Source organism: Abrus precatorius, unplaced genomic scaffold (genome assembly GCF_003935025.1).
Source record: "Abrus precatorius isolate BTA unplaced genomic scaffold, Abrus_2018 Scaffold10, whole genome shotgun sequence".
NCBI lineage: Eukaryota > Viridiplantae > Streptophyta > Magnoliopsida > Fabales > Fabaceae > Abrus > Abrus precatorius.
In genome coordinates, this window is record NW_020874292.1 from 29,861,727 (window position 1) to 29,886,370 (window position 24,644).

General features: G+C 26.3%; 1 long non-coding RNA gene across 1 annotated transcript; it reads right to left on the reverse strand.

Annotated features, from left to right (window-relative positions):
* Nucleotides 1-17,759: 17,759 nt before the first annotated feature.
* LOC113852541 lies at nt 17,760-19,963 on the reverse strand. Its single transcript, XR_003502450.1, has 3 exons — nt 19,822-19,963; nt 18,932-19,507; nt 17,760-17,883 (listed from the first exon to the last, which is right to left on the reverse strand). It is a non-coding gene; the product is annotated as an uncharacterized LOC113852541 (long non-coding RNA).
* Between the last annotated feature and the right edge of the window lie 4,681 nt (nt 19,964-24,644).

Here is a 24,644-nt window from a genome sequence, read left to right on the forward strand (position 1 = left end):
AGTATCGAATATTGACACCAAAATTTTAATTTAAGCTTAATAAATATGATGAGGAAGATCCTATATTCTTGTTAACCATGACACTAATGAACAAATGTTGCGCGGATAAAATTCAAATATGCATTTTATGCAAGCATTATTAAGAAATGTGGTAGGTCGCTATTTGTATATGCTTGATTACGAGTCTTATATATATGCTTATTCATAAAGACAACTTGCTCTTCACTTCACTAAAAAACTTGGATTGCTAATAACCATACTCTTTTTCACATGTATTTTAATGTTGCTGATGCATTTGTAAATACATGTGTGACATGCTATTAGCCAACAAGAACTTTACCTTTTAAGATATATATATATACATATCTTATAAATATCAATAACTAATGTAACCCTAATGAATTATGTATTCATCTTAATCGTCATATACATATGTTAGATCAAGTACCTCTCACCATGTCAAAAATTATAACTGTTAAGTAGTCACATATTTATTTCCTTATCATGACAACACAATCCACACGTGCACTAGCAAATTAAACTAACAAGCACCTTCAATGTCTAAGTATAATTGCAGACCACCAATAAAATCAACACTTGATCAAGTGTAGAAAGTACGGTACATTTCAATCCTTATCGTCGAAAATTTACCATGCTAAACTTGTCAAAGATGTAACTAATGGCTTGTTTGGCATGCTTAGTATCAATTTTTAAATTACTGTTTTTAATTTATACATGTATAGTTTATATTTTTTTTAAAATGTTATTAAAAAATTATATTAATTGAAATTTTGGTATATTTTATAAATTTTAATTTAAAAATTTGTAGCATATTTTCAAATTAAAAGTGGAGAGAAAGTTAAAAGTAATTCGCTTATATGTTTAATTTGTATATAATGTGTCTTTTAAATTAAGAAGGTATTATATGCTTTACGTGAAATAATTATTATCATTAATTTTATATTAATAGATGGTAGAGTTAATAGTTTATTTAAAAAATATGCAAATATTTTTTAATTTCTAAAATATTAAAAGAATTATAGAGGCATATAATAATCTTTCAAATTTACAAGTACTGTAGCAAGTTTTTTAATAAAAAGGGATTTGAATAAATTTTGGCTTAATAATTAATTAAAATAACCATAGAAAAAAATTGGGAAAATTTTTAAAACAATTTAATATATTTTTTTATGTCTTGCTCAATTTTTTAAAAAGAAAATACCATTCTTCTTGCTGTTTTCAGCAGTGTGGCACTTGTGCTCGTTCCTATCTGGCTTTCACATGCTACGTTTGCATAAATCAAAATAATAAAATATCAAGTTACTTGATAACATTTATAAATGATAGATTTTATCAATTTAATTATTAAATTCATTTTTTTAAAACAGATTGAATTTATAAAAAATTAATTAACATTTCATTAGACAATTTTATTTTAATATTCATCATATATTTTTAAAACATAAATAAATATTGACTATGAACATTATCAACATAAATATAATACTTTATTCAATGATTAAACTGACAAAATTTAATGCCTATAAATAGTTATTAAATAAAATAATTCTTATAAAAATTATTTCTAAAAGAACTGTTCCTCCCACAGACACAATTCTTGCATTGATACCAATTTATTTTCTTTTGTGTTTTGGAAGCATATATAGGGCTGCTTTAGGCCTCCATATATCACTTAAATAGGCTACTTGACGTTCCCACAAATTGGACATCTAAGGTCCAAGCTTTGCTGGTTATGGTCACTAATATATACAAAGGCCAGTGTTACAATCCCACACGTCCCTCTCAAACTCAAGTGTCATTGAGTAGTGCGTACTCACATCTCTTTAAAGTGCCATCTGAAATTGAAATTCACACCTCCCCCATATAAAAACCCTTCAAGTGTTGGTTTATACTTCATTTTCTTCTTTACCCAATTTGTGCCCAAATCTGCTAAAGTATCTGCATCTTTGCAGATGCTATCTAAGCATTCATGCATAATGCAATTGTCATTGCTTCCACTTTGAATATATTGATCGCATGGATTTGCCATGTGAGTGTAACGTAAGTACTAGGTGATAATGAAGCGTGCAAGTTGTATAGGCCCCATTCATAGGCAATGTTACACTAGTGAATTGTCATTCTAGCAAAGCTCTTGTTTTGTTCAGGCATTAGTCTTTTGATTGATGTCAATGTATCGGCATTTTTTATGATTAGCCTAAACAGTTACAACGATGAAAGCCACATATATAGTACCTAGTCTTTTTATTCACTTCAGTGTTTCCACTTATTAACTTGTCCTTCCTCTCTTCAAACAGTGTAACAACAATATATTATATAGTTTCACTCATTGTGAAATAAAACTTGATTATTCAAAAATAACCCAAAAATAGAACTATCACTCTTTCACACATGCTAGGTGCACAACCTAAACTAAAATAGTTTTTGTTTTAATCAGATATTAAATTCATAGGTTACCCGTTTACTAAAACCCTAAAAAAGTAATTAAAAGGACAGACTAATCATATACAAATATGTTTTATACAAAATTATTTTGGTCTTCGACAATAAATTATTAATTTAATTTTTATACTTATTTATAAATACAAAAGTATATAAATCTTGTATACTGGTAAATTGATATAGAAGCTCTTATACTATGTAAAATTATGAGAGCGATCAATCTTCTTTTTTGTGAAATTGTGTTTTAAAAACTTTAACCAAAATACCTAATGCAATCTAGATGTGGCTTCCTTTTGCTTGTATTCACTTACATTTGTTCTTTATAATGTGAGACTGTTTTTCCAACAAAAATAACATTTTTTTTATTTTAAATGGTAGCCGCTAATTAAAAACATTATAAAATATATTACTTTTATTTATTTATTTATCTTTAAAAAGTATAAAGAAAAAAAATATTCAATCATTTTTTAAAATTAACTATTAATCTTACTAATATGTCTTTTAACTTTTAAACTACTTAAACAATATATAGACTCGAGCACATTAATGAAAAATTAATAATTAATATTATTTTAAAATTTTAAAAAGACAAATAAATAGGCGCAATACTTGTTTTCTTTCTCTACGTAAAAAAATAGAAAAAAAAGTATTGCATGGAAATACTTGATATTAATGGCTCTGCATTTCCTCTACCTTAGATAATCCCTATACTTCAATGCCGAATGTTATACTTCACCAGAGAAAATTAGACAAAAAGGGTATTAACTAATAACTATGCAGTTTCCAACATTGGAGAGAAACTTTTTCCTTATTGATATCGTCCTCTACAGCGATGAGTTTTCACTATTTGATGGTCTAAATTGGAACCAAATATACTGTTATCTTGCATTTATTTTAAGGGTTTATTGTTTATTATTTCAAAGCTCCACGTTTCCCAGAAACAACTAATCCTGTAGAAAGCTCTATGGTTCTTATTTAAGTTAAAAAGAAAAAAGCACGTTGATGACGTATATTTTAAGAATGCTAGAAAGAATTTAAAAAAAAGTTATGAGATGTTTGATATATAACACTTTTTCATAAGAAAATATTTTGAATATGTTAATTAATATTTAAAAATAGTTATTAGCATAATTTTTATTCGAAATGTAGTTTTTCTTTTGGTGTAGATATTGAATGGAGGGTCTTCCATTACAAGTACACGGGTGCTCCATGCAGGGTCCTCCTCCTCTTGAGTGATGGATTGGTTACTGTGTGAGGAGTACTCTTTGCCCATCAATTATTAATACATGAGGTTGAATTATTATATCATGCAATTATTGACAATCAAAAGCGACAGTACCTACATATTATATACAATGTAAAGTTTTATCAATTTAGCAAAGAAATAGTTTATTAAAAATATAGATGTATGTGCCTAAGGCTATTTCATTTCACAAACACCCGCCGTTGAACATCAACTCATAACTATTTAATGAATATATATACTACTCCTAAAAATAGGGTGCAAAATTTTGTTGATTGACTATTATTTTATCTATTGTTTCTTTAACCTTTTCAAAACCATTTCTGCGCAGATAAGGAAATCAAAGGAGCGCCAAGGAAATAATTAGTAAATATATATATTTTTCATTGTAATATTTAATAAAAATAGTACTTTAAATTTCTAAACTAACACTTTATAAATTATTTTGAATTTGGATTTATATTAAATGTGTGTTTATTTGAAGTTATTTTAGAGAAATTACAATACATTTTTATCAACTTTTTAAGATATTTTAAAAATAAATTATTATTTTTATAAAATTAGTCATAATTAAATGTATTATGAAGTTAACGTACAATTATAATAAGAAAAAAAATAGAGAGAATAACTAAAGATGAAGAAAAAATCTCGATTTTATTTTCTCATTTTTAATACAAATGATATTTTTATTTATTTATAACTCAAGAGTTTTATCACTTTATATGTGAAATACATAAATAATTATAATTTATCAAGTAATAAAAAATATGAAAAGATAAGAAGATAGAGATTCTTCACTCACAACAATTCATAAACTTTTTCCATGAGTTGAAAGTATAAAAAGAACAATAAAAAGATGGAAAGGATACACTTCTTTTTTTCCCTCAGTATTAATGGAAAAATTTATAAATTAATATTTTTCTTTTTATACATAATGATGAATGATGATATGTTTGGATGAACAAAATAAGTTAAAAAAATAGTAAGAGAGAAATAAAAGAAATGATAATAAAAAAAATGTGTTGTTTGAACGGACAGAAATAAAAGAATTTTTTTACTTATTTAGATAAATAAAAAAAGTACTTTATATTAATTTTTAAAATTAAAATTTATTTTTAATAAAAAATAAAAATTTATATATTTTTCTTAATTATGTAATTTTTAATTATTTTTATATTATTTCACAATCATTTTTAATAAAATATTAAAGAAATAAAAAATTCACATCCATCTCAACTTATAATTATATCATTTTATATGAAAGAAATATATTGATAAGTCCCACGTAATTTTTTTATTCATATAGAATAAGAATTTTTATTTTATTTTTTCACTTTATATTTTCTAGCATAAAGAAATGCGGTAAACTTTTACTCTTTAAAGTGTTAGAATTTTTTTATCATATCTATTACAATTATTTATCTATATAATACATTCAAAATTTAATTTTTTATGTTTGAACAAAAATGATTTTAAGAGTTATTTTTTTAGACATATAACTTTTCTTGTATTGAGTGTTTAATTTTTGTTTTAATTAATTTAATGCTGTTGCTTAAATTTAATTGAATTTTCAATATTAATACATTATATTAAATTTAAAAAATTTCATTTTAGATAAATTAAACTTTAAGGGTATTATAATATTAATTAATATTAATTTTACTTTTGAAATTTTAAATTTTGAAACATCCTATAAAAATCAATAACCCTTAATTAACATAATTTATTTTTGTAAGTTTTTCTAAAATTTAAAAATTTAATCTCTTTATTTTTATTTAATATAGTAAAATATGCATTATTAGTTAGTCTATAATTTTAAATTTTAACCCCCTTAAATATTAAAAAAATCTATAATTTTCATTAATTCTTTTTAAATTATTAAAATTTACAAGTATCTGTACGAAAATTTTAGTTACTGTTATTATAGGAAAGAAAGCATAAAGAAAGGCAAAGTGCCGTATATGGCAACTTGGCGAGTAGGAGTAACGTCAGATATCAATATCTGAAGGCTTAATCGATGGATTGCTCAAACAGGAGCCGCTATGTATGCTACCTATAAAGGCATTGTACCTCATCAATAGGTTTATTTCACATTTAATAATTTTTTATTATAAATTTCAATTTTTATTTTTAAAATTAATAAATAATTGACAAAGTCACAATATTATTTACACTACTTTTTATTCAGAGATGAAATAAAAAAATGATAAAATAAATAAATAAATTTGAAAATTTGTAATTTAAATAAATAAAATACCATTAATTTTTTCAAAAAATTAACTTTTATTAGAATCGTTAATATTTTCATTTCTTTTTTTTAAATTTTTAATTAAATGAACTTCACTTTTTATATATATTTCTTAACTTTATATTTTCATTCAAACATACAGTTTAATATGCATATTTAAAAAAGCGGAAAAAATATATAAATGTAAGCTGAATACATAAATTACAACTAATAATATTATATGTATAATCATTTATATATAAATCTAAACATGCTCATATTTTATGGTTATTCTCAATTTTATTTTAGTCATTGATTTTAAACTTATAAATAAAAATTTGCTACTTGAAAATGAAATTCATTTTCTTCGTATAATTCACTTGCATGTATATCTAAAGATTAAAATCGTCTAAAAATAATATGTGAATCGTGTTATAATAATTTTATTTTATATATTTTTTAATTTTGTTTTAAATTTTAAAAAATAAAATTGTTCTTTAATTTTTTTTTATTTTATATAAATTTTTATTTTTATCAAAAAATTTATAATGTTATATAAACTTTTAAAATTTTTTATAAATTAACGGTTGGGAAGAGTTTCTATCAGATTCACTTTCTATTTTATAAACAATACGATATTTCCACACTAGTCAATCGTACACACAGTTAAGGATAAGGGTAGATTAGACACACTATGGAGCCTCTACTTATCCCTAAGTTTGGGCTTATCTCAATGCCTTACCCTCTACAACAACCCTTGCGTTTCTAAATAAGTCTATTTCAGGTTTAACTTTTTTTTCTTTTTAAAAACAGTGGTACAATCAAAAATATATTTTATTAAAATAATTAAATTTATTTAACTTATTTTTTTAAATTATAAATATCATTTATTACAAAAAAATATCGTATATTAAACTAAAACAATTTCGCACCAATTCATCACGTGTTTAATGATATTTAACTTAACTTTTAAAAATATATTTAAAGATGGAATATCTAGAAAGTTTATGAATTATCCTTGATCATTGAAAACAAAGTCACGTAAATATAAAACCAATGTGAAATAATTAATATAAAGAATATGAAAACCGTGTATATAAACGTAAGTTTATGCATGCACATTAGTTTTGAAAAGCTTCTTGTTGGGATATTGTAGATAATGAGTTTTTTTATCACACTGAAAAGGTGAAGCAATAGTACATAACTGCTCCGGGCACTATGTATCTAATTACAATAAATGATTTCTCAAATTTCATAGATAAATAATACAATGTTACTGTCACAGTCATTTGAATTATAGAAGGCATAAAACTCATCTATTATTGATGATAGAATATAAGCGTAGGTAATCTATGGCTTGTTTGTTTAATCGATCAAATAAAATTTGCACGATTTTCAATACATAAAACCATTGTTTAAATTACTATTTCACAAAGGAAACACATGAACTGAGTAAAAATAGATGATTAGGTGAACTGGTTTTTTTGCTAGTGGATGACTCAAGAATCTAAGAGTCAAATAAAGTAAATTAATGCATTAAATTCATTTAAAACCCAATGTGAGTCGCAATCTTATATTTTTCCACTCGATATGTTTTGTCATGAAATTTTCATTGACAAAAGGTGAAAATGATGGCAATATATTGTATCACTATCAAAATTTGACGTTGAGAGAGATGGCACACTGTTGATATAAAGCTATGCTTTCATGTTGCCCCTTTTAATTTCTAATGTATGATGAAAATTACGCATCCAAATAAAACCCCACATGCATGTATCTGATGCTGATTTTGATGGGAAAACATTAGAAAATAGGGAATCAAACTCTGTCCTATATATTAGCTCTTTTTCCAATTTTCAAGTCTAAATACAATATGCTTAAAAGGACCCGTTTATAATTTTGACTTTGGCTGACCCTTCCCTTTTATGCCACAACACTCCTTTTTTTCGATTAAAATATCAACTCTGTGGTTCAGAGTTGGGGATTTTTCTTTTGTACAAATTTAGAGCCCTTTTGTTTTAGCCTTTTTAAAAGAAAAATAGTTTCATATTTAAATAATAAGAACTTTAATATTTTTTAAGCTTTTACAAAAATGAAATCTGAAAAGATTATATATTTTATTATTTTAAAAAGCTACTTTGAACAGCTTTAAGAAAAACTAAGATTACAACTACCCTTTAAATGAAAATACTTTTAACTTTAAATAAATAAATTATATATAACTCCTACTTTTTACAAAATCCTTAAAATATAAACCATTTTAATATATTTTCTAAAATTACCCTTTTAAAAACTAAAACAAAGTAGCCCTTGTTTTTCACAAACTTTTTATGTACTTGCTCTAGACCACACCTGGATCCAAAATTAAAAACTGGAACTTGAGTTATGAGCAAATTAATTTAATAGATATTTAGCAAAGTTCAACGCTGAAATATTATACATTAAATTGGATGTCATGAGTGGCTAAAGAAAATTCTAGTGCTACTTTGTACAAAGTGAAATGAGAAATATTGAATTGGGATATGATATGGTAATAAAATATTTGGGTAGTGTAGTTTGAGTTGCAAGAAATGTGAAATATATATATATATGTTTTACATTTCATCCATTCGTTTGGAACTGTTAAAATAAAAGAGAGACACAAGTTATGGAACTTGCTTCTGATTTTTTTTTTCATCACATGATAAAGTTGTTATTTTAAACTTTTGAATTTAAGAAATTTGTAAGACATTGATTAAAAAAATTAATAAATAAAAATCTTAATTAAAATTGACGTTAAAAAATATAAAGATAAATATAATTAGATTTTTAAGTTTTCTAATAAAATCTTTTTATTTTTTAGTTGTACCTCTTAAGGGTATTGGTTAACATTTCTCAAAAAAATTATTATTATACTTTTTAATATGATTATTTAATTTTAAAATATATTTCCATCATGTTTAAGCCTTTGTTTTAAATTAATCTTATTAAATTTTAAACTAAATGAACACCAAATCCATGAAAGATGAAAGCTTTTGGATTAATTTAATAAGAATTTTATTTAACTACATTGATAATATAAAATTATACTATTAAATAATTATAAATTCTCATATCAGCATAAATCATTAATTTATGTAATAATTAATATAAGAATTATATTAATAATATATTTTAATTAATAAAAATCTGAACATTGACAGTATATAAAAGTTAAGTTCATTCAATAAAAGAAAAATGCTAGTAACAAAATATTTTTAAAATACTATTCAATACATGTTTTGTAAATTACAATTATTAATATTTTAAGTTTTTAAAATATTTATCTTGTAAAGTACTAACATTTTTATTTAATATAATTACACATTCTTTATTCTTAATTTTCTATTCAATTAAATCAACAAAAAGAGAATTTAAGTTTTCTTTCTCTTTTAGTTTAGTTTTCTCTCATTTTAAGTACGAGTCATGTGACGACTATATATAAAAGGTGATATATCATAATATAAAATAAAATTTTATATTTACGTGAATGATTCATAATTTAATGCTAGTTTTTTTAATTTCTATGAATTGTATTGATTTTAAAATTGATTCAATGTAAGAATAATTAGTTTTAATAAATTGTCTACAATATTATATCTCCAAATATTTTGTCAATGATTAATCCAATTTTGAAATACATTATTTCATCTAGGTTTGTTGAAAGAGTGGTAATATAGAAATATATTAAAATTTAATATTTTTTACCATAAAATTAATCTAAAACGAAGGCATTAAAAGAAATCTAATATGATTTTTACACACACACACAATAAGTACTTATTTTAAAAGTAAGTTAACCTTATATATTTTAATATGGCTTTCATTGGTGCTATGCTTAATGAACTGCAGCAACCAACAAGGCCTGTCACGAGGAACTCGATCTTCAAGAGAATATAAGTGGATCGCATGTCTGATTCGATCCAAAGCGTTAGTTTTGATCCATTAGTTGGGTTGGGCTTTGCAAAATCTGTTAATATTTTGGGCCTCAGTTGATGATCCAACATTTTCTTTCATGTTACTCTCGCTTTTGATCACTCTTTCACATCCTTCTATTCTTTGCGTGAAACTTGTAATTGAGAGGAAAATAAAAGCCTCATGTTTGTAAATTGCAGTACGTTTTTTTTTTTCCTTATCTGGTTAAATTTGAATCCAACCCGAATCATACACCTGAATATAGTTAGTGAATTAAATTTTTTTAACATATACAAAAACTCAAACTTTACTTAAATGATTATGAATCACTTATTAATTATATTAACTTCCATTTATAAATTGTAGTATATTTTATCAATCACATTTCTAAAGATGAAATAAAGAATAAAAGCATCATGTGATGCAAATGTTTATTTTATATTTTAAAATTTATATATTTAATAAAAAATCTCATCATATGAGATGCAAATTTTTCTTACTTTTCATTGTATATTTCATTATTACACTTCTTTTACATTATATGTGAACAAAAATAATTATATAAAAAATACTAATTTTTTTAGATACATAAAAAGTACTATAATATGAAATCACATGTAAATACTAAATTTTATTAAAATAATTCTCTCTCTCTCCCCCCGTCTGCTACATCCAATCTATCGTTTTCATCTCCGCGATTTTAGCTTAGCCGTGACATTTAAACACGGCCCACATGGGGTTTATAACAATTAAAATCCACGCCTATATATATATATATATATATATTTGAGACTTTACTCTTAAGTTTTATTTAATTATCTATTTAATATTATGACATGTGTTATAAAATTTAATTTAAAATCATATTACTATTAACTGTTCAAAATTTATTCAACAAGCATTAAATATAACAAATCATTCACAAATATCACAAAATATTTTTTATCATTTTAAATAACTTTTGAAATTTAAAAATTAAGTAATTCATTTTTTTACAGTAATTATAAATAAATAATTATTTGTCAACTAAATGAATTTTATAAATATTTATTATTTTCATCTTTATAATTATACCCTTGAATTGCAAGTAGTGGTATTGGTTGTCTTGACTTGTAATATATGTTCATCCCAAATTCTTGTTCATAAAAAATTCAAATCGGACTGCTGCCTTCTGGTACAGTCCTGGACAAGAAGGCACGCGGCGGAAAATAAAATATGTTACCCTTAAAAATTGTAAATTATTTTTATTGTCTAATTTAAAATAATTATCATCTTATAAATATTTAATTATGTTACACTTTAAAATATTAAAATTATTACTCACTATTTAAATTAATTAATAAAAATTGCTTTAATTTAATCTATAATTTTGAATTTAAATTTTAGTAAATATAATTAAATTAAATATTTAAAAGAAAAACTTTACCATTTATACTTATTCATTTTTAACAAAAAATTATCCTTAAACAAAATATTTAAGAACTTAAATTTTTATTATCTATTTATTTTGCTTAACATTTTAACTTCGTTGAAAGCAATTGTAAATTTTTTTATCTAATAATGACAAAATAAAAAGAAATATTTTTTGAAATAATAATAACTCTCTTAATGTGAAATAAAAAAATAAATAATAATAATAATAATAATAATAATAATAATAATAATAGATAATTTACTGAAATATATATACTGCTCTATAATAAGGTACATTTAATTACTCTTTAATTTTTACATATGAAGTAGAAGTGTGTAAAAATATAAACAATATATTTTAATTTTTTTAGAATCACGTCCTTTCGCCATCGCTTCACAGTTCACAGGTACTTTTTCTTTTTCCTCACAAGAAATCATGCAACTCCTTTGCATTAAAAGCATTATAATGCCCTTATAAAACTATACATATAGTACAACGTATTAATAATAATAATAATAAAAATAACAATAACTTATTCATTTTTTAATTAATATTTTATTAAAAATAAATTTAAAATACAAAAATATTTAACTATTTATAACTTTAAAAAAAATTAATAATACATGTCAAAAAATTATTAATTTAATTCATATATATAATTAATTTTTTTAAAAGTCATACTCTAAGTTATCTTAAAAAATAATAATTAATAGAGTCAAATATTTTATTAGTATTTAATATTAAATAAAATATCATTACAATTTATCTATATTTATTTATTTTTACATTAAATTCCTCACATTAATATCTTATATAAATTTTTAAATAAATATAAATTAAATTGATATTAAACCATTCAAATACAAAAAGATTGCAATACAAATAAAGATGATGTATGTTCTCATCTTTCATGTTACACAGTCTATAAATTATTTAAGAAATTATCAATATATATTTAATCAAATTCTTTGCATCAAGCTGCAATAAGCAACAAATGTTACTATCTTTCTTGATACACTAATTTTCCAAATATCTCATTCTTAAATTACAATTTTTTATTAAAATTGAGTAAAATAAATAAATAAAACGTGTTGATTTTATCAAAATTATACTTATAGTTATAATTTTAATTCTAATAAATAAAATTATATTAAATGTTTATTTAAAAATTTGTTATTTATAAAAAACACATTAATGTAAATAAAATTTTCTTTTATATCAAATAGTTATATTTTAAATAAAAAAATTATATATATTTATAAATTGGAAATACCAAATATTTAAAAATATTTTGAATAAAAATAATACTAAAGTTTATTGAACAAAAATGTTTATAGAGATTAATTTGCATTTATATTACATATTTTTAAAATTTTAAATATTAATTTAATTTTTATAATCTATTTAGTATAATAAAATTTTTATTATTAGTAATTGTATCTACTCTTTTTAAATTTCATAAATTAAAATTAAAATATTATATAATATATTTAAAATTATTCATTTAAAAAATTAATAATACTTATATATTATACAAAAAATTTATTGATATAAATATCTTTGTTATATTATCCGATAGCCTCATTAATGTCTTCCTGGTTTTAAAGCGAGAAAATTGAAACAAAAGAAAACTTTTTTAACGGTCAATTATTTTTAAATTGAAGGAACATGTCACATATTTTAAACAAAAAAAAAATCTGCTTCAATGAGTTTATTGCTAAATTAAAAGAGTTTATCAAACCTAAAACTAAAATAAGTTATAATTATTATACACATTAAATTAGTATTTTGGAGTATGAATGAGAATAGCTAAATTCAGAATAGAGTACTGTAATGTCTATGTTTTGTATCTGCAGTTTTAAAAAATAACCTATACTCTTTCTTTCTTTTTTTTTAACAGTTAGTAGGGCATAACTTAGATCCTCTTCTTGGTACTCATGGTGTATATAAAATCTACGTATTAATTTTCATTATTTGTAATATAGTTAATTAAAAATAATTTTTATTTTTTTTATGATCTGATATAAAGTATTGATTAGAAAAGTTTCAAATATACTATAAAATTATAATAAATATTAAAAAAATAAAGATCATATAAAGTTTTTCATTAAAATATTATAGTTAAGGATTATAAGTTTAAATATTTATCTAAAACTAAATGTAAAACATTAAAACAAACTTTTAACAAATTTATTTTATTGAATTTTTCACCCTAAATAAACTTTCAATTATTTTTTCAACTCGTACCAATATTACTTTTTATCAACGAGATATACTGCGTAACCTCTTCATTATCTGAAAACTAGTGATATAATAATTTTTCAAAACTCAATCATAACTAATTATAAGTAAAGGAGTACTCTCGTTTTAAATAAAAATAAAAGAAGTGACCAATATAAAAATGACAAATTTCAATTTAAAATTTAATAGTCTTGAAGTTTTTAAATTAAATAGTGTCCAAATTTTGTTGTTGTTCATTAATAAAAAATAATCTAAATCCCATCCAAATTTTATTAGATTATTATATAAAATTTGGAAAGTCTAACAATTTTTTATCTTAAAAAAATGAACGAACAAATTTTAATTTTTAATTTAAATTTTTGTTATACTAAAACGATATTAATAATAATAAAAACCATGACTTCCCTTTAATTTTTTGTTTCTTAAATTATTGCCATCAATTACTTATTAACATCTAAAAAATATAAACGTTTTATTATTAAATTTTAAAAGCCAAACATTAAAGATATTAATATTATGTTCAATTATATCGTGTTCAGATGTTTTAAAAAATTTTAATTTCATATATTAAATTAATTTGTTTGATAAAATATGTATTTCTTTGTAAAATTAATTTAAAAATTTCTTAAAATAAAAATGTCTATTAAGAATATTTTAAGTATTTATCATTTTAGGTTATATTTAGCATAATTAACTGAAAAACTAGGTAAAAGTTAAAGTAAATTTTAATTGTCCATGGTTGATATAAAAGTGTCACTATAAGTTTTACGTGGCCATAGGTTACTTTAGACGTCTCAAATTGGCACAACCACTATTAGAGCATTTTTCGTCTTTGTTTCAATTAACACTCATTAATGATCTCATCACTGGACACTAATAACCAATTCCATCAACACAAGTTCAAGCAATTTCGCCATCAACACTTCTTTGTCTCGTTGAATCAAATGTCTAAGAAGTGGCTAAATGTCTTGTGAGAATGATAATAGAAGACAATGAAGAAGAATGCAATCTCAAAATCTTAATTCCTCATAGTATTATAAGGATCTTCATGCAATCCCAAAAATGGGTTTAAAATTTTATTTTAAATATTTTTTAAATACTTTTTCAATTTTTATTTCTTATTCTTTTACTTGAATTTAAAGATAAAGGTGTAGAAAAATTACGGGAGTTGCTAACATTTAAGGTTAACTTTAAGTTGTTAAAGAAGAAATATTGTATGGAGAATTTTTTTTTAATAGCAATAATTCTTAAGATAGATTTCAAGCAACTCAAAATTAATATAAGTGTTTTATTTTTTATTACATAAAATTAATATACTTTTTCTCTGACCGAGCCAAATTAAAAACACTTCAGTAATATTAACTGAGTCAAAATTTAAATTTAATATATTTTTAATATAAAAATATATTATCAATAAATTTTAATTTAATAATGATATAAAAACTATGTCGTCAATAAATTTTAATTAAATCCTAAATATAATCCACCTGAACGTACTGACTTTATTATTATACAAATCACAATAATTTTAATATATAATTTATTAAAAAATATAAAAATATAAGAGAAAGATATTAAATAAAAATAAAAAATAAAAAAGTGATATTCACTTTTCTTTTACAATTTTTAATTAATAATTAAAACATATTAAAAATAATGTAACAGAATTTTCTTTTACAGTGAAAGATGTGACTTGAATTCAGCCCTGGACCTTCGAGGAAAAGATAAACTATCCTTATTAAAGTTAAATATTAATCATGGATACATATAACACTGTATTGTATATGTATTTATTCTCATGTCACATGTCCCACGATCACCCGTATATTTGTCGCAAGTTTTATTATTAAATACTTATTTACTATATTTGACTTGACTAAATAATTGAATACAAATAATTTAAAATTAGATCAATTAGAGTGATTTAATTTATAATTAAATAAATCTGATTGAAGCTTTAGATAAACTTATTTATAAAAAATAATAATTTTTCATAAATTAAAATTAATTTATACTTTTTAAGTTTTAAAAATATTAAATAACAAAATTTACATAATTAAAAAATATAATTTATTTTTAACCTATATAAAATTATTTATATTATTTAATTTTTGAATTTTTATAAATATTTAATGTGAAGTTTATCCACTAATAATCGTATGAAACAAATTTTTGGATAAACTTATATAAAGGTGTTTATAAAAAATAATTAATAAAAAACTAAAAAATCTTTTCATTTTCAATTTTTAGAAATATAAATATTTTTAAAAAAATTAACTTATAAAAATGTTTGATTAATTTTACTACTTAATTATTTTTGGTAATTACTACTTAATTTTTAAATTTTGTAAATATTTAATTGATAAAAAGGTATTCATAAAAATTATAATTGATAAAAAGCTAAAAAACTCTTTTCATTTTCAAGCTTTAGAAATATAAATAATTTTTTTAAAAAATATTTTTTAACTTGTAAAAAAGTTTGATTGATTTTAGTACTTAATTTTTAAATTTTGTAAATATTTAACATGAAATTTATCCAAACTGATATAAAAGGAAATGGTAAAATACAAAAGTGAACAATGTGATCTAATTATTTTAAAAAGGGTAAAATTGTGGGAGCCCCTGACAAAAATGTAGTAATTATTTTTGTAGGCATACTAATTGTGGGACTAAGAATTGTTTATATATGTTAAATTAGGTATAATCCATGGAAGAGGCTCTTCTGATGTTCTCACATAGTAGAAAAGAAGCATTGAAGAAATATTTATTGATATATTCCATTAGGGCATTATTGAGATGTGATTCCCTTACTTTGCAAAGGTCTTGAATGGAATGATATTTAGGAAAAGCAAAACCTAATGAAGGAGCCATGTTCGCATGTAACCTAAAGGTGGAAAAAGGCTTGACCAAGATGGGGCCAATGCTGGTAGTACCCAATACAAAATGACCTCAAAATGAATACGTGAAGTATATGCTCACTGTAACTTAATTCAAACTCACCCTTTATGTTGTCACTCTTTCATTGCCACAAACTACAAAGAGAAAAAAGGGAAGGGGCCCCAATGGTGGGGTGAGGGTAAATAGTTGCTTACTCATACACCAGGGAAAGGCGTTTAACTTTTCAATGTCCATTCATAGACATCATCATTTTGTGCAAGAAGTCACATACCTTAGATCCCTTTTGGGCACATAAAAAATGTAAAAACAACCTCTTTTTCTTATACCTTTATTAGCTTCTTTACCTTCATCTTATAATTACCTTTGACAGTTCCACATAACTGTTGAGTCAAACTTCTCTGTTTTCTATGTGCTACATATTTCACATTGAATGATCAACCATTTTCCTGGATAATCACATTTTCCCCTTGTTATTATTGCTGCAACTTGATCTGTCAAGTGGCAACCCAAACGGTTTCCAAGTAAGAATAATATTCACTTTGGTAACTTAAGCATGTTATGTTAAGATTAATAGTTGATCAATGTTTTCTATTTGCATACTATTTGCCCACTTCAAAACCTACAAACCTATACAGAGCAAATCCCATTTATACTAAACTCATTCAAATTGCATCTGGGCCCACTTAATTTAAACTATGCCCGCGGTTGCATCTACATTATAATTAATAAAATTATGATTCGGTTAATATCAACTTTTAGGATTAAGTTTAAATATTTAAAATTAATTTTTTTCTTAAAAACATTTATTACATTGAAAATATAAAAGTGAATAAATATTTTCTTTATAAAGTATTGTTACTTTAAAAATGATTGAAGTTAACAAAACTAGCAAAATTATAGAAAATTACAGATAAATGCAGTGGTGATATGGTTGAAAAATCTTAAAAATCAGGAGATGTGGATTAGAATTTAAGTCATGGAATGGGATATAATTTCTATAGTTGATATGTCACAATGTTTTTCTCTCTGTTTTTGTTCCCCAAACTTGCATATAACCACAATGCATACCCATACACTAAATGATATGCATCCATGTTTGAATATCCTGCATACGGTATATATACAGTGACAAATCATTGTCTATGCTTGTCATTTTAATATAGGTAGGGCTACCATGTGCTGAAGATTGATGGAAACAAAATGTTAGGCAGCCAGAATTGATATATGGTTAAAAACACAGCAATTCCAACCCTTATTTAATTTTATTTAATTTAATAAAAAAAACTATAATGCCGACATATTTGCTATCTATAAATTGAATTAAAGGAGAAACTAATAATTTCCCAACCTATTATTCTTCACTATTTGAGGTGGGTAGGTCACTGTCGCTGCCCCTTGAAAACATTGGGGGTGTAATATTCCTTATGGGCTCAGGTTGTATTCTATCCCAAATTGCTTGTCCTTGCCCTGTTATATGAAAGTAATGGCTAAAGCACCCTTCCAAATAAAGAGAGGAATAGGGAAACAGCATTTGAAGCATAAAAATTGCAGCCACCTCGCTTGGTTGGAAAGTTGTAACATTAGTTACATGCAAAAAATAATTGAACATTTTCAATTAAACTTAGGGTAAAAATAAAATCACAATACTAAATAGGAGAATGGTGATTATACAACATGATTTAAATTGGGCAAAAGGTGATTTTAATGCCTTTGAGTGCTATGCATTGGATGGCAGGTGGGGGAGAGATGGGGCTCTAGCAGCCTAGTACACATGTAGTGCCAAATTGAGCTTGCTCATGACATTTATCTTACTTGTCTTGTATAAAAGAAGAAAACAAATCAACAAGATAGGGAAAGATCAGGGAATTATCTCTCTCTCTTTCTCTCTCTACTTCATTCTGGGTTTTTGTTTGCTTCTTTGAGCATTTACTAATTCAATTTTCTTTTTGGGTGAAACTCTATGATTATGTTGAGCAAGGTAAAAAAAAAAAAACCATAAACAGCAATAAGCTTTATTGTTGTTTATTATATGGGGCTGAGCAGTGGATATTATTTTCAGCTTTTTGAAAAATAAAAAATAAAAATTGAAATGGGCACAAAGCTTTCTGAATTTCCAAGAGAGAGACAGAGATAACTCCAATAATACAGTGGATATTTGTACATTGGAGCAGTCACGAGGGAGACTTTAGCTTAGATCTAAAAGAATATGTATGCTGTTGCACACTTTCTCAGCCAAACAACATATAAAACAACGAAACAGATGCCTGCAACAGCATAAATATTCTGCACACAATGATACAAGCGAAATTGATTGCCTTAACAGAATACGATACAGATGGCTTTTGAATTCCTCTGAATACAAGCAACACTTATTTATTTATTATTAATATTAACTATGGCCACTCTTTACAACCTAACACCATCATACATACCTTAAGGACCACGACCAAACATGCTACAAAAACTACATTGATTTCTCACATAGAAATTAAAAAACAAATGAAATAAAATATACCCAATTGTACTTTTTAACTCATGGTCTCCAACGTTTCAAGAACCCCCCGTTCATTCATAGAGGTTCTTCTTCAAACTCGTTGATTCCTTTGAAGCTCATATACCATAACATCACCAATTGTTGCATGCTTGGGCAAAATTGAAGCAGCTCAGGAGGGATAGACAAGGAAAGAGAGGATGAGTTGGGCGGTAACGGGGAAAGAAAGAGATCAAACTCTATATCAGTGGATTCTGATATAGGGTCTTCCACAAAAGCAAAAACAAAGAAAACAGACATGGTGTGAGGTCTTACAAGGTCAAGAAAAGGTCTTACAAGGTCAAGAAGACTCTAAGGGAAAACAAGGAGAAAAGAAGACAAACAAGTGTGGTAGAAATTAGATGAAGAAGAGTGTAAAAAGCTCAGATAGGATAGCACCGTATTAGAATGAAGCTGCCACCACTCCAAGAGAAGTGTCAGCTCCAATTTCAGAGCCACTAGCTTGGTCACACCTCCCAATTCTCAAAGGGTTGACCTTGACCATGCTCATCTTGCTGCTACTCACATGCATGAGAATACCCTTATAGGGACCTGCATCATCTATCATACTCTTAATTAGTTCAGAGAATAATGAAGAAGAATGGCAGGAGCAGAAGCCAGCTTTAGATTAGATAAAAAGTAACCAACAAAGAAAACCATTAAACAATACAAGAGAATATCTTCTATTTACCATAAAGTAAATAGTTCAGTCACAGTATAATTATCTTATAGAAAAAAGCTAGCACGAATATATATATATATATATATATACACACACACACCTTTAACATGAATTACACACATTAAAAAGGTTCAAGATAACTGTATGATATGATACAAATTTTATATTGCAAGTTCAACACACTTGTAAGTACCTTTAACAAACCCGTCCTTTGGTTTCATCTTTGTGACCCCTTTTTATTCTCCCTACTACTCTATGTCAAGAGGGTGAAAGGAGAGAGAAAGAGAAGGGGGGAGAGAGAGAGAGAGAGAGAGAGAGAGAAAGAGAGAACTTTTTGTTATGGTAAGATAGGGGGGAATGGAGGAAATGCAGAGGTTTATATGGAGGAAAAAAGGAAAGATAAGAGTGCATGAGATGGCCAGTGGGCTTTCCCAATGGACCTGAACGCGACAAGTCCAAGGCCCAGAAAGATATCTAAACGGACCTGATGACGTCATCAGGGCCCAGGTGGGGGAAAAGTATGAAGAAAAATGTTAAATGTTGGAAATGTTGTTTTCTATGACAGACTTGAGAAAGGTAAAGGATGAAATAATTTTGTTGTGTTTTGTATTTTTTTTTTTTTTGTTTTTTCTTTAGTTTTGAACAATATTTGTTTCTCTCCTCAACGTTATTAAGCAATTATGATACTTTTGTAAAAAAATATTTTTATAACCAATAACATTGCTAAAGCAAAAAAGTGGAGAACATTGACCATATCAAAAGAAAAAAAGTGGAGAATATTGAGCTAGTGAACGATAAATTATTGTGGTAAATAATATAAATATAACCCATAAAGTTTTGCTCACAATAATCTTGAAATTATTTTACTCAGAGCGGTGCTACAGTGATGTCAGTACCAATGGAGGACAAAAGGGTCTTCAGCCTTTGTGTATGCCATGTGGCTGGCTGTTGTGTCCCAGTGTTGCTCGTGTGCTTTCCATAAACTTCCAATCTTCTGAGCGCAAGTTCAAACCCACCATAGCAGATTACTACTTCTAAAACATTTGAAAGATTTCTCAGTTGTGTTAATTACAATTCTTAATCAATCTTTACATGTTGAATTATGATTATTAATATTTTAAAACATAACACGTCATAATTATTGTTAATAAAATTAAAGTTTAAGTACTTTTTAATTATTATATTTATAATTTTCCCTTTTCTTGGATACTTTTTAAATTATACTTTTTTCATGGACAACTGTAAACATTTTTTTTCTCGATGTTTTAATTTATAAATATTTTTATCTAAATTTAAAGAAAGCCAGTCTAATCTAATTTAATAAAGATATGCATGCTAATATAATAATGAACACGCCCCCTTGAAGGTGAAGGTGGCCTATTCAATCCTGTAGTCACAGTAAGCGATTACACACCGTTGAGTTTAAAACAGGAAAACTTTTTGGATAGAACGATTAGAATTCAAAGAAATCCAGCATGCAAAAATGATATTATTATTATTATTAAACACTAATCATCCAACAAAGCACAAAGATCAAGTTTGTAATGATAATAATAATAACCAAAGAACAAAGTGGTTGGTTTTGAATACGACCCATGTGGATGGCATTGAACGCGGTGGACTAATAAGGTGGGTAAAATGTAATATTCCATGAGATAGGGACATGAGAATCCATTAACGATTTCTCACATTGGTTTTACGATCTTGTGTTTCCTTGTAGTATTTTCTTGGAATGGCACTGCTTGGTGGTATACATAAACATGGTTACATGGGAAATAGCTTATTAGAAACTGAAGCTAGCTAGAGATATATACATACACCACCAATGAGATACCCCGAAAGGAGGGAACAAAAAAACGTGTATTTTGCGCAAAATGATGAGTGAAGGGAACAAGGAATCTTAGGCAACCGAAAGAAAATATGCTAAACTATAGGTGAGACTTCTAAATACTCGAGGAAAGTAGGGTGTTAACGATGATGGCAGTTGGAAATCTTACTAGCATCACAGTCTCCAAAGAAACATGGTCAAACAAGTTACAAAGTCACACCCTCCCCAATTCCTTGGCTTGCTAACATGATAATTAAATAATATAATTTATAAGGCTACAGTACTTTTTGGAATGAGCTAGCTAAAGAAATTAATTAAATTTAATATAAGGTATAGGATTTTATGGATTGACCAAAAGTCTTTGTACCCCATGTTAGAGTCAAGGGACCCCACAGCTGTTACTTTTCCCTTTTGCACTCTGCTAAGGTCCACTATACCCTGCACTGGGCATCTGAGGCAGTGAATAACATGGCAGCAAGGGTCCAGTGACCCTTTTTCCTGTTCTACTCATGCACCATGTAATTAAGCACTAGTGAAATTCTGAAATGCTAGCCTTTTATTCCATTCCGTGACCATAACAATAGTTTGCTATCCCACTGTAGATTTCATTTGATTAATATATGTGTATATGCCTTAGTACCCAAACTTTCTTGTCAGTGAATGTATCCTGTAAGTTGGGATTAAAGGTCAAAGAGAGCATAATAATCCTGCAACTACAAGACAGCATCGGAAATGTCAGTCACGCACACACATGAATGTAGTAGATGTGTGACCAACAGGGTGATGAGTTAAAAAAAAAGCTATACCAAGCTTGAGAACAAAGTTTTGGTACTTTTAGCTGCGTGTGTTGTAAGATATATGGACCCTTTTTCTTTTTGGGTTTGAGGGAGAGGGGGCATTTATTTTGTTAGTCCTCAATATATAGAGAAAATCAATGCATATATGGCCCCCAAAATTAAATAATGAGTTTCTATGCTTTGGCCCCTCCCAAGTTGCAGTTAGGGACCCCTTCCAAATGCATCTAATTAACATGACCCGTTCAAAGTTCAAACTATCTGGTGGAATATAAGCCAACTAACTCAATCAATGACATGCACTGTGCATAGTGGCAACATGTTGCTAAGAAGGTTTGGCACTATTTTTGGTCTTAGGGCCACTACTTGTCCTTTTTATTCTCTTCTCACCTTGGATATCCCAGAAAATTTAACCAGCTAAAGATTGCAAAAGCCAAATTTGAGTAGTACCCTACACATGTTACAACTTTCGTTGATGATACAATCTTGATCTCGATCTTTCCTTTTCTCTCTTCCTAGTCCTTATATAAGTAGACACTTTCACTTGCAGTCAAATGCATCATGTCAAGAAGACTTCCTCCATAGGCCCATTTTGAATGCACTTTCTTGATGAAATAGATAAGTATGGTGCATTTGGGTAGCTTACATACTTTATCATGCACAAACATAAAAAAATTTAAATTCATAGCGTGTAGACCCTAATTATAGTTAGTATACCATTCACTTTGACGTTCAAAATCAATGCGTGGAGCCCTTGAACTTTCTATAAAGACTTTGAATATGTGCCACTTGCAGTAGCAAAATTGCTGTGGCTTAGAGTTGGGTGGATGTTAGGTGATGTGACCCATGAGTAACATGCAAAATGATGAAGCTCATATTTGGACAAGGAATCGCTTGAAAACTATGAGACACGCAATGGTAGGGATATGAAATAGAAGGTGGGCAAATATAACACATAAACATGTTACATAGCTGAGTGAAAAGAAAGGGTTAAGGGTCAGGGTACCCTTTCGAATTATTCCAAGAAGTGACTCTGGATGATAAACTGTGCACAACCAAATCAGGAAACCAATAATGCACAACATTAGGATAAAGGGTAGCTTGAAAGGTGTATACCGACCCGTACATGTTCCTCAGCAATTAGCATGTGGCCAAAGTGGAGCTGTTCCGGCATTAATTCTGTACCCCCAGAGACCCATTTGGGAGGAGAAAGGAACAAAAAACCCTGCAAAGATTCTCTCACTCAAAGGCTAAAAAAGTGAGTTATTTTTTTTGAATTTTTGGCTTCCATTGTGGTCCACCTGGTCACCATCAATTTCCGGGTAAAAGAGTGACACCCACTTACACAACAATTTCATGCAATCAAATTCTCAACTATATTCTTTGCAGCCTTCACAAAACAGCAATTCGATTCCTCGATGCCATCCATGTGCCATTGTTCACTCAGTAGTTTCATGTGTTTTGACATGTGTATAATATATGCTTTGCACACTCCTAGCTCTTCATGGCCCTTTGAATCAATAACCAGTTCTTTTTCGAAACATATGAAGCCCATAACTTTTTTCCATGAAGGGACCAATCAGTGAAGCAAATAAACCCAAAGCAGTCACAAAATAACAAGTTGTATATGTAGATGCAAAAGAAAGGACCATTTAGGCATTTAATATATTCGTTGTCCAGATCCATAATAAAACTTAGATATGTTCAAGGCCCAAAGAAAGGTTTGCATGCTGTCATGGGCTCGTAGAATATCAGCCCTACCATATGTGACAAAAATTTTAACACAAACAACTCAGTACTTCTTGACCAAAAGAGCAAGGCAACTTAGTACTTTCACTAAAATAAAGACTACTAGCACATCTCTAATGGAAAATTTTTGAAAGAATTTTCCTATATTAAAATATATATTTTGTGGCCCTATTATGTTAAGCAACTCAATCTTAAATTTACTCTGTTGATAAGAAACTCTAAAAGTTGAGTGAAATAAATGGAGGTGTTATCATAAAGATGAGACTATACAAGAAAATAAACCGTATTTTTTATTGAAAAATCGTAAATGTTACGTCAAATTACTCCATAGTGAAGAAATGCAATGTTCCACATTCTATTTTAAAAAAATGTGGATGAAACGACTGCTAGAGATGGCCTTAGCATGTATTGATTTTTTTTACTAAATCTTATCTGTAATTTATCTGCTCTTGATTTTATTACGATTTTTAAACTTTTTAGAATGTTTTAAAAAATGCTTTATTTTTTTTTTTAAATATATGTTTGCCTATTTCTCTCTGCCTAAGTGGCTACAAATTTTAGGTAATTTCTTCTTTGTTAGTTTTGCATTTTAATTACCTATCCTTAGATGAGTTAGTTAATTCCTATGGAGCAATCGCATCCTGC